Source organism: Neophocaena asiaeorientalis, unplaced genomic scaffold (assembly GCF_003031525.2).
Source record: "Neophocaena asiaeorientalis asiaeorientalis breed wild unplaced genomic scaffold, Neophocaena_asiaeorientalis_V1.1 scaffold946, whole genome shotgun sequence".
Taxonomy (NCBI): Eukaryota; Metazoa; Chordata; class Mammalia; order Artiodactyla; family Phocoenidae; genus Neophocaena; species Neophocaena asiaeorientalis.
In genome coordinates, this window is record NW_020175049.1 from 1,805,367 (window position 1) to 1,817,341 (window position 11,975).

The 11,975-nt window shown below is 43.2% G+C and overlaps 1 non-coding gene across 1 annotated transcript; it reads left to right on the plus strand.

Annotated features, from left to right (window-relative positions):
* The first annotated feature begins 7,866 nt into the window (after positions 1-7,866).
* Positions 7,867-7,939, plus strand: TRNAA-UGC (transfer RNA alanine (anticodon UGC)). Its single transcript has one exon. It is a non-coding gene; the product is annotated as a tRNA-Ala (tRNA).
* Positions 7,940-11,975: the final 4,036 nt, after the last annotated feature.

Here is an 11,975-nt window from a genome sequence, read left to right on the forward strand (position 1 = left end):
CTTCACGCAACACACACACACACACACACACACACACACACACACACACACACACCACACCCCTTATTTTTCCAGGAAAGCCCAGCTTATGTCCCACCTCTTTGAGGAAGTCTTCTTAACTCACAGTGATACTTGCCTCCCTTAAACTGCTGGGACATTTGTGATAGTGCCTTCAGCTGATACTTACCATATGTAGTCTTGATTTGCAGTTTATCCATTTTATAACTCAGGTCCATGGCTTCGTTCTCTATACAGTGAGGGAGCTGGACTTCTTCTCAAACGTCCTATCTGGCTTGCACATTGTTGGAGGCACTTCCTGACTCCCCAAGGGCACAGTCGCCTCCTTGCAGGGAGGACTAGGTGGTAGCCTGTGGTAGGCCCTCACTGATAGCAGAGCTTTTACCTGACTGTGCTGAAAGAACCTGCTTTCTACCATTTCCTGACTACCCTTAAGCTCCTAGGGACCTCTTACATCTAGCACAGGGCCTGGAGCACGGTAGGCTCTCTATAAATATTTCCTGGGTATATACATGAATGAGTGAATAAATGAAGTGGTGGTGATGATTATAACCTTAATGAAAACCTCACATCACTGGCATTACTGAATGGACATTACTTGTTTTGTGCTTTGACCTTCCCCAGGTGGCATCTCCTTCAGGCCCTTCTCCTCGTCTCAAGGTTTTTGCCTGGAGAACCAGGACGGAACATTTGGAATTAGAGTGGACAGAGCTATAGTCACGTAGGCAAACTTTGACTCGGCTTGTTTTAGACTGCCTGCCAACTCATCACCCTTCTCTTTGGACTTATTACCCCATCCCTTATTGCAAGATACTTTCATAACATGAGGCAATGCCTCTGTCTACAGCTTTGTTTGCACTGGTTACATATGTGATTGGCTTCCTCTCGGATGCCATCACCCATCTGCGGCAGATGTGGAGGGGGTTATTACTTCATCTTGGCAGTAGCTTTTCCCCTGGATCCCACGGTCAAATGGGAGCTCCCTAGGAATCCTCCTATAGCAGCTGTCCCCACACAAGGACACAGGATAACAGGAGCCCTCCTAGTCATCTCCATGGGTGCCTCTGATAGGACCTTTCCTTGTTTAACCTTTTCTCTATTGTCTGCCTTACTATTGGAAGGAATCTAGTGCAGCGATAAAGAGCATGGGTTTTGCAGTTACAGCTGGATTTTTATCCTGGTTCTGCTTCTCATCAGCTTTGCGTCTTGAGCAAGTTACTTAAATTTCTTGAACCCTAACTTTCTCATATGTAAACTAGGAGTAATAGTATCTACTTCATAGGGTTGCTGTGAGGATGGAGTTAATGCTGTAAAGTGTTTAGAACAGAACCTGCAATAAGATGCCCCGTCTCTATGGTAACTATTATAATTAGCGATTAGTTGCTGTGTCCACTGCTCTACACTGAGGCTGGAGTGGGTAGTGAGAGGCTGTAGGTGAGTTTGCATCATGACCATCCACATTTTGATGGAAGGAGAAGGAAATTCAGATTTACTGAATGCTGGCCCGAGAGCTTTACTTACCTGTATTTATTTCATGTTTAGAAGGACCCCCAACTGACAGGTGAATCTCAGGAGGTTAAAGAACTCTCTTGATGTCGCACAGCCTGGATGGGGAGCCGGTCTTCCTGACACATGTTCTTACCCTGTTCCCTAGCAGAATCTTCTAGGGCCCACTGGAACATTTCCATTTTCTCCTTCTCAGTGATGAATCCATGCATTTACCTTGACATCCTTTTTCACACTTAAAACTAAAACTGCAGTGTGTGTGCAGTTCCTACCTCTCTCCCACTTCCTTTACTGGCCCCAAGATGTTCTGTGAGTCCTGTTCCAACTTCTCTTTTCCACTCAGCCCACGTCAGTCTGGTTTCCTGGCAAACTCTTTCCTGTTTCTCTGGGGCTATCACTCTCCTCCTTTCTGTACCCAGAAACTTCATTTCCACGGCCTCAGCTTACCCTGTGCCTGGGACTGTTTGAGCTAGCCTCAGCAGGACTGGTATCAGTAGCTCAGGCCAAGCTGGCTCCGCTGCATGCAGAGAGAGGCAGGGGGCTGGGGGTTAGCTGGGAGGGTGGGGATGCAGAAGGCCAGTGGGGAACCAAGGGGGCTGATAGAGAGTCAGGAAAACAGTTACCCTGTTAGGTGAGGGCAGACAGTATGCCTGCGGATGCTGCTGAGGCAATCGAGAAATTAGGAGTGCTCTGTCAGGGCCCTTGGCAGTTCTCAGGGGGAGCAAAGTCTGTGAGGCCCAGGACTTGTGGGGAGTTCGGGTAAGGCACGAAGGTTTTAAGCGGGTGTCGTATCAGGAGCTCAGTTCCAACAGGATCCAAAAATGAAGTGGGATTGGAGATTTATGGACGGGTCCAGTTCAAACAGTTTATTTGAGATAATAAACCATCAGACTGTCCTGAAAATTCTATTATTTTGGCATCCAGATTGGATGTCCCAGGCTGCCTCTCCTACTCAGAAGTTGCACCAAAAATTCTTTGGCAGGTACTGGGTTCTGATTTTTAGTTCTGAAAATGCAATCTTTATACCTAATCTGTATTCCATGAACTAAAACATTTGGAAGAATGGTTATATGCTACCATTGCACTCCATTTTTCTGACTTCCTAGAATAAATCCTTTTGCTTACCATGTTATTTCCTTTTTTCAAATTAACAATGTTTTAACTATACAAGCAAGTAATCATAAATGAAGGAATATATTTTTTGCAAAAAAATTAGAGAAATAAACAAGCTAACAAGTAAAAGGTAAAAAAAATCTTACACACCCTCACTCAACCCCACTTCCTTCTGTAAATTATCCTCCTACTTAGTAAGTACTGTAAATAAGTTCCTGTTCTAAGTTTTTCCAGGCACTTAGGAAGATGCAGGAGCATACAGGGTTACAGGTTGGGGGAAAAGGAAACTCCCCGACAGAGAGCATTTTATCACTCACATTGTTTATTTTCACTGTTCATGGTGATAGTAAAATGCAGATTTTACTATTATTTATCATTGTTTTCAAGTTATTGTTTAAAATTATTGTTTCATATTATCCTCGGTTGACGCGTCCACTTACTGCCTACACCCAGGGCAGACATCTCCTCCTGCTTTGCCCCCCGGCGGTATGCCGCTGAACACAAAACCAGTATAACACGCTTGTATTTTTTAATGGGATAATCTGTACATATTGCATACTGTAATCTGCTTTCTCTCCCTCACCTCCATTTAACAATGTCTTTGAGGTCTTTCTGTGCTAGCACATACAATCAGTATAATTCTATAACCTTTTTATTCACAGCTACATAGTATTCCACACTATGGCTGTACCATTGTCCTATTAATAGATATTAGGTCATCCAATTTTGTGTCACTGTAAATGTCCCGATAGCTCAAAATTGGAAGCAGTTTAATATCTAATGTCCTTTCATGACATCTAATATCCACTTTATGGTACTAATATTCATTTATTTAGGGCTTAGTCTGTACAGTCGTCCCCCCTTATCTGCAGTTTCAGTTATCCATGGTCAACCATGGTTTGTAATATTAAATGGAAAATTCTAGAAATAAGCAATTCATTTGTTGTAAATTGTGCGTTGTTCTGAGTAGCGTGATGAAATCTCGAACCGTCCCACCGGGATGTGAATCATCCTTTTGTCTGATGTATCCTGCCCCTTAGTCACCTAGTAGCTGTCTAGGTTATCAGATTGCTGCAGTATCACAGTGCTTGTGTTCAAGTCACCCTCATCTTGCTTAACAATGGCTTCAAAGCTCAAGGACGGTGATGCTGGCAATCCGGATATGCCAAAGAGAAGCCATAAAATGCTTCCTTAATGTGGAAAGGTAAAAGTTCTTGACTTATTAAGGAAAGGAAACAATTGCACGCTGAGGTCGCTAAGATATACAGTAAGAATGAATCTACTAGCGGTGAAATTGTGAAGAAGGAAAAAGAAATGCGTGGTAGTTTTGCTGTTGAACCTCAAACTGCAAAAGTTATGGCCACAGTGCGAGAAAGTGCTTAGTTAAGATGAAAAGGGCATTACATTTGTACAAAAAAGTATCTTGAAAGAGAGAGACCACATTCACATAACTTTTATCTTAGAACAGCGGACCCTTGAATGACATCGATTTGAACTGTGCAGATCCACTTATATGTGGATTTTTTTCCCAATAAATACACACTACAGTATTCCGCGATCTGTGGATGGTTGAATCTGGGATGCAGAACCATAGTTTCGGAGGGCCGACTGTAAAGTTATATGCGGATTTTCAACTACAGTGGAGATCAGCATCTCTAATCCCCACGTTTTTCAAGAGTCAACTCTCTGTTGTAACAATTGCTCTATTTTATTATTACTTATTGTTGTTAAACTCTTACTGTGCCTAATTTATAAATTAAACTTTATCACAGGTATAAATGTATAGGAAAAAGCGTAGTATATATAGGGTTCAGTACTATCAAAGTTTTCAGGTAGCCATTGGGTGTTTTGGAATGTATCCCTCAGCAATAAAGGGTGACTACTGTACCAGGGTCTGTTTTAAGCACTTTGCACATTGTAATTTGTTCAATTCTTAGAAAACAAAATGAATCAAAACAGCAACAAAACTCTGTGAAATAGATACTATGTATTATCACCCCTATTTCACTGCTGGGGCAACTAATCTCACTGACTAAGAGTGGCTGAGCTGAGCTGGGATTCGAACCCCAGGACTCTGACTCCAAGGATCTGCACTCTTGATCTCATTGTCTGTGTGAGCCTTCTCATGCATTTGTACAAGTTTTTCTCCAGATTAGATAACTGGAAATGGAAATTTTTGATACACACTTCCAAGTGGCCCTCTAAAAAATGGTTGTACTAATTGACATTCCCACACAGTCTGAGAGTACCATTTCCCCTGAAACCTTGCTATTGCTGGATTTAATCAGGTTAAAAAAAATCCTCATTTTTGACAATCTGAAGGGGAAATAGAAAATGTCTTTATTTGGCTCTCTCCCTTGAATGCTAGCTTGGCTAGCATGGTACATAATTCTAGGCTCAAAACTATTTAATTCCAAATTTTGAAGTTATTGCTTCATTGTTGCCCAGCATTCAGTTACCTTTTGGAAGTCTGGAAGCCAATCTCATTTTTGTTCCTTTTAGGAATTCCTATTTTTCTTCTCTGAATTCTTTTTCTCTTTGTTTTCTTCTTTGTTCTCTTGGCTCTGAAAATTTACCTTGCCTGACACTTGGCAGGCCCTAAGAAGTCTTGAGCCTTTCTTTGAGTTGGGGAAATTTTCTTTTCTTATTTTTTTGTAGATCTCTTCCCCACCGAATCTCAGTTCTCTCTTGATACTTCTTTTGAATAAATGGAGTCATTTGTGAATCTATCCTTTGTGTCTCTATACTACTCAACTTGGGCTGCCATAACAAAATACCATAGACTGGGTGGCTTAAACAACAGAAATTTATTTTCTTACAGTTTTGAAGGCTAAGATGAAGGTGCTGACCAATTCAGTTTCTGGTGAGGGCTCTCTTCCTGGCTTGCAGACAGCTGCCTTCTCACTGTGTCCTCACATGACGGAGAGATAGCTCTAGTGTCTCTTCCTCTTCTTATAAGGGCACCAGCTCAATCAAATTAGGGTTCTACCCTTCTGCCCTCATTTAACTTTTATTATCTCTTCACAGGCCCTATCCCCATATACCTTGAGGTTAGGGGTTCAACATGTGAATTTGGGAGGAAGGGGACACAATTCAGTCCATGGCAGTCTCTTGATTTTTCTCTCAAAATTCCCATTCTTGACCTTTTTTGCATATTCAGGGAGATATACCCCCACTTAGCTTCTGGAAAGTATCCCCAGTTTTTGCCATATACATCCTATTATTTATTCTATCCATTGCTTTACTATCATCTTTTAAATTTTCCATTTTGTTTGCTTGCTGTTTTTCCTTTATCCTAGCAGTTGTTTGTTTCCTTTTCACAGCAGCCTCCTGCAATATCCCCATGCATCTTTCTAAGGAGGATATTATTTAGAATTTTTACAATTTTTTTTTCTGTTCTTTTATCTGTCTTTTCTCTGGGGTCAGTTTTCAGTTTGTTCATCTTTTTGTTGTTATTGTTAGTCCTTTTCTTTAGAGCTGTTGAATTTCCTCAAGAACTGGTGATATGTGGCTTTCCATTCATATCTATGTTTAAAGGAGAGGTTAATTAGTAGGTATCTTGTTTAAGTTTCTCCTGGTTCTTTTTTTTTAAATAAATAAATAAATAAATTTATTTATTTATTTATGGCTGTGTTGGGTCTTTGTTGCTGCACGTGGGCTTTCCCTAGTTGCAGTGAGCAGGGGCTACTTTTCATTGTGGTGCATGGGCTTCTCATTGTGGTGGCTTCTCTTGTTGCATAGCACAGGCTCTAGGCACATGGGTTTCAGTAGTTGTTGCACACGGGCTCAGTAGTTGTGGCTTACGGGCTCTAGAGCACAGGCTCAGTAGTTGTGGTGCACGGGCTTAATTGCTCTGCGGCATGTGGGATCTTCCCAGACCAGAGCTCGAACCTGTGTCCCCTGAATAGGCAGGTGGATTCTTAACCCCTGAACCATCAGGGAAGTCCCTCTCCTTCAGTTTTGAGCTGTTTCATCTACAGGCTCCTCTGATCACTAGACGGTTAGTTAGGACTCTGTAAGTAGGACATTTTGACTACAGTCTTCCATGTAAGGTGCTTGGAGCAGGCAGGCAGGCAGGCCTGGGGATCATCCCCCTCCCACTTCATCCATCCCCAAATGACAAAATAAGGAGGCGTTTACTTCAATGAAGCCACAGTTGACAAACTAGAAAGGAACAATTTTTCTTTTTCTTCTTTCTGTGTCTGTGAAAGGTGGTTGAGGTTACTTTCAGCTGTGCTTTTCTCACAGACCTTTACACCCCAGCATGTGCCCTCCTGGGACAGGTGATTTCCTTGCTTAGAGTGAAGCTCTGTGTTTTATCTGGGGTTAACCAACCCCACCCCACCCCCACCTGCAGCTGCCTGAAGTGGAGAAAGGAGGAGAGAGGTCTGCTGCTCAGAGAGCCGTTTAAAGATTAATAACCCTGATGATTGCTTCACAATCCCCTCTCATTCTTTCTATCTGCTTCCTCGGAGCTCGGAGATCCTCTGCTTCAAATTGTCTCTCGAGAGTGGTTTGGAGTGTGTTAATACTCTGCTCTGGGACTTCCCCTGGTGGCGCAGTGGTTAAGAATCGCCCTGCCAGTGCAGGGAACACGGGTTCAAGCCCTTGTCTGGGAAGATCCCACATGCCACAGAGCAACTAAGCCCATGTGCCACAACTACTGAGCCCGTGTGCTGCAACTTCTGAAGCCTGTGCATCTAGAGCCCATGCTCTGCAACAACAGAAGCCACCGCAATGAGAAGCCCATGCACCGCAACGAAGAGTAGCCCCTGCTCACCACAACTAGAGAAAGCCCGCGCGCAACAATGAAGACACAACGCAGCCAAAAATAATTGATAATTAATTAAAAAATACTCTGCTCTGGGTTCTCTATCAGTCTGACCCCCCCATGCTGTCTATCCAGATTTTTGGCCTTTTTTGCCTCCTCTCTTGTTTGCTACTACTGGTCGGGACTTACTCATTATTCTGTCTTTTAAGGGATTTGGGGTGAGAGAGCTGGTGTATGTTTATGCTTAGTTCTCCATCTTGTTTGCTTCCCCCGTTACATATTATCTCTCCTCTTGATAATGAAATTTCTGACAATAAAGCATGCTGTTGGAATACAGCTTCTTTGTTAATTGAAATAATTTCATTTAATGAAAAGCACTAGACACTTGCATATATTGTCGTTTTGAAGCCTCACAACAATCCTGTGATGTAGGCATCAAAATTCACATTTGGGGGAATTCCCTGGTGGTGCAGTGGTTAGGACTCTGCACTTGCACTGCCGAGCGCCCAGGTTCAATCCCTGGTCGGGGAACTAAAATCTCACAAGTCGTGTGATGCGGCCAAACAAACAAACAAAAAAAGAATCCACATTTGGTCAGTGAGCAAGCTGAAACTCTGGAAGGTTAATTGAATTATTGAGGTCACACAATTAATAAGAAATAGGCCTAAAATCTGACTCCAAAGCCTTCTTTATGCTGCTATACACTGTTTAAATGTTACATTTGTTTCTGTTCTATTTATTTTTCTCTAGCTTTCAGAATGTTTATTTTTTTATTATTTATTATTATTATTATTATTTTTCGGTACGCAGGCCTCTCACTGTTGCGGCCTCTCCCGTTGCGGAGCACAGGCTCCGGACGCGCAGGCTCAGCGGCCATGGCTCACGAGCCCAGCCGCTCCGCGGCATGTGGGATCTTCCAGGACCAGGGCACAAACTCGTGTCCCCTGCATCGGCAGGTGGACTCTCAACCACTGCGCCACCAGGGAAGCCCTGGAATGTTTATCTTTACTTCTCCCACTAATATATCAGTTAGGCCCTGGCTATAGTTTCTTATTTCTATTGTGAGATATCTGACATAATGTTCTACAAGCAGCAGTCAGTTTAAACTTTGTAAGCCGACTAGGTAAAGCAGTTTATTACAATTGTGTTACTATCCTGCACATAATTACATATTAGAGTGGGGCAAATGCTTTATTTGAGGTCTTTAAATGTTTTATTATGTCCACTAAATTAACGATTGGATTGCAAATCAAAATTAAAGCTGGAGGAAAGGTCAAAGTTCAGCTTCTGGCTAGAGTTGTTACAGCATCTGTCTGAGCAATAACTCTGCCTCAGCAGAAGGGAGAACAAGAGGAAATACCTATTGATCTCTAATATTAGCGCCAATCAGTTTCTCCCTATTTCTTCAATATTGCAATATGCTGAGATGCATAGAATTGTGATTCTTTCATATATTCCACTATATTCACTGTCATGTTGTTTGCTTGAAGCCTGTCTCAGGAAGAGACAACTTTCTGAAGGAGACAGAATCATGTCTTGATGCTCCTAAGGAAGGGGTAACCTGAGCTTATTTGTTCTAATTCCATTTGGTTCATTCATATATTCCTTCAACAGATATTCATTAAGCAGCTATAACATTGGTTGCATAATAAAACCACCCAGGGAACTTTTCTAAAATACCATGACCAGGTTTCACTGCTAGACCAATGGAGCCCAGGCCCATGTATTTTTAAAGCTCCTCAAGCAATTATGATGCATATGAGGGTTGAAAAACCTCTGACCTATGATATATTACAAACTTTGCTAGCCACTGTGCTTACAAATAAAAAATAATAATTGCTAATATTTACTGAGTATGTGCTATACATCAGGCACTGTTCTATGTGTCTTATATGTATTGACACATTTAATGATCTCAACAACCCTAGAAGGTAAATATTACTCCCATTTATAGATGAGGAAACTGAGGCACAGGGAAGATCAGTAACTTGCCCAAGGTTATACATTTAGGAAATGGTGGAGTCTGGTCCTGGAGTCCAGGCCCACTGTGCTGTGGCCTACCAATAGTATCAGAGTCTAGTAAATAATGAAAAGATAGGAGTTATGTATCAAGGAAGGCTTCCTGTAGGAGGTGGTAGCTCAATTAAATAGAAGAAACATGGGACCCAGCAAGGAAAAGTTGTGGGGGAGAGCTTCTAAGTTTCTTACCTCCCCACCTCCCAGGAGTTCCTTCCTCCCTCTTCCCCACACTGAAAACAATGGAATGTCCACAGTCATCCTTAACACGCCTAACATTTCAACTGGGAAGACTGAAGTCATGCACAATTACTCATGCAATTTTTCCTCCTGACAATAGGTCCTTCTGTGGGCTTCTCATTCAAATATATAAAGCTCCACTCTGTTGTTTTTAAAAAGCCTTTGTTGTAGGAACAATTCACAAACGTGTCCAACACCCATTGGTTCCCTACCCCTTCTCCTGTCCCCTCACCTGACTGAGTTGCTAGAAAACAATTCCCTAGCTTGTCAGGGACCTGTGCCCCATTGCCCACTCTGCCCCAAATGGAAGCTAACCCTGCCTCTCACACTGCTTCTAACCACGTCTAAGTTTAAGTTTGAGGTTAACCTCAGGGAGTATTTGGCCACACCTGCCGCCCCCTCTGCTTGGCCTCCGGGCCAGGAACAGACTTTCTGCTGGGGGAAGGGTAATGCTCTCGTGCTGCTAATTAACCGTGGGAGGAGAGGAAGCCCTTTCCAGACACCAAAAATACCAAGGAAGAACTTTATAAAAAGCACCCTTTGTACCGGCAGCCCCGTCATTCAGCCCAGCCTAGGCTGGGACTAGAGGGAAAAAATAAACCCTTCGGCAGCCCTCAGGGTCACTGCATCCCAAGTGGCCACCTCCGGAGGCCATGCCCTGAGTGTCTGCCGAGGACAGGGTCTCAGGAACATGGCGGGGAGTCAGGCTGCCTTCCCACTGCCAGCTTAGGCAAACCACAGGAAGCTGCCTGAAGCTTGTGTTTCAGGCGTGTTTACGGGTGACTTGTGACTCTTTGTTAGAATAGCCACAGGCCTGTTTGGTAATTTAAAAGGAAAGGAGGGCAGGTCTGTTGAGGCGTGAGGCAGAGCTGCAGGAGATTTCCTGAGTCTGGGTAATCTCACTACAGCAGGTCCCTTTCCTACCCTGTGCTTATCAGACTCGGGGCTGATCCTCACTTTGAGGATAGGCCTGCCTTTGAGGACATCACTGTAGGCCTGCCCAGTTGCCTTAGGCTTGGCTGCTATAGGCATGAGTAGAGTCTGCAGTGTCTGGGAGACTTGGGATCCAGAGGGGTGCTATGGGGGGAAGGTTTGAGTTGCTAGGAAAATCGGATTTGGCTGCAGGCTGGGAATTGGAGGCTTTCTCAAGCAGGAAGGCTGTAGGGCCATTTGGCTGGGACCTTAAGCTCAAGAGCCTTCAGAATTTGTCTGCTGATCAGTGTACAGGAATGAGGTGAAAGCCGAGGGTGGCCCCAAAGATGGAGAACCTCAGAATCAAAGCTTCCAGAGCCACATTGAGGTTCTTGGAGAGCCTGTTTACATGGTCTGCCTTACTTTACAGGGGCGAGGACAGATTCCCAAGCCGCTAAATTGCCCAAACCGGGAAGTCGGGGTACTAGAATTTCATACCAGGCAAGTTTCCCAGTCTCTCACTCCAATAACATTTTTGCATCTGGGCAGACAAGGGGAAAATTCCTCCATTATAATATCACATGTACAGGATCCTTGGCAGCTCTGTGTGTGATGGCACATCTTTCTTTTCTTCCCTTCCTGTTGATATAAGATCTCCTTTATAGATTCCTCAAGTGTCAGAGCTGAAAAGATTTTAGAAGCCATGTAGATCAATTCTTTTATTTGACAGAAAAGGAAACAGAGAACTGGAGAGAAGTGATAGGCACAAAGTCACACAGCTAGTTAACGATCACTAGGATTGAAACCAGGTCTTCTGCCATCTAGTCCAGGGCTTTTTCCATAATACCACACCCTTTATAACAAGTAACATTTGTATATTAGGGATTCCTGACTACTCCATGTTCTAGTTCCCATTTTACTCACTTCCATGCATAGGGCCTTAAACTGTACCTTGTATATGATAAAATGATTTTTTGAAGACTTTCCACTATTTGGCATTTGATGAAACAAACAAAAAAACCAAAAATAAAAAAAATTAGGTTAGGAAGAAGTTACCACAATAGAGGTTTCCAGTTTGAAATGCAGATGGACCAAGGTGGAATAGCAAATTCCCAGATTCTAAGGCTTTGCTGCTGAAAGTCATCTATGGACTAGTACTATGAGCATCATCTGGGAGTCCTGCCCCAGTCCTGCCTTTTCAGAAGATCCCTAGATGACCTGAATACATACTAAAGTTTGGGTAGTCCTACTTGAGGGTAACACTAAAAAAATGTCCTCCCCTCCTTTTCCTACCCAAATGCTTAACCTTCTCCTACCTCCCTCTTGCTCCTCCACCCGCCCCATCCTCACTCCTAAATGTTGCTATGTTAATCTTCTGCCTAATTTTGAACTTTAAAGC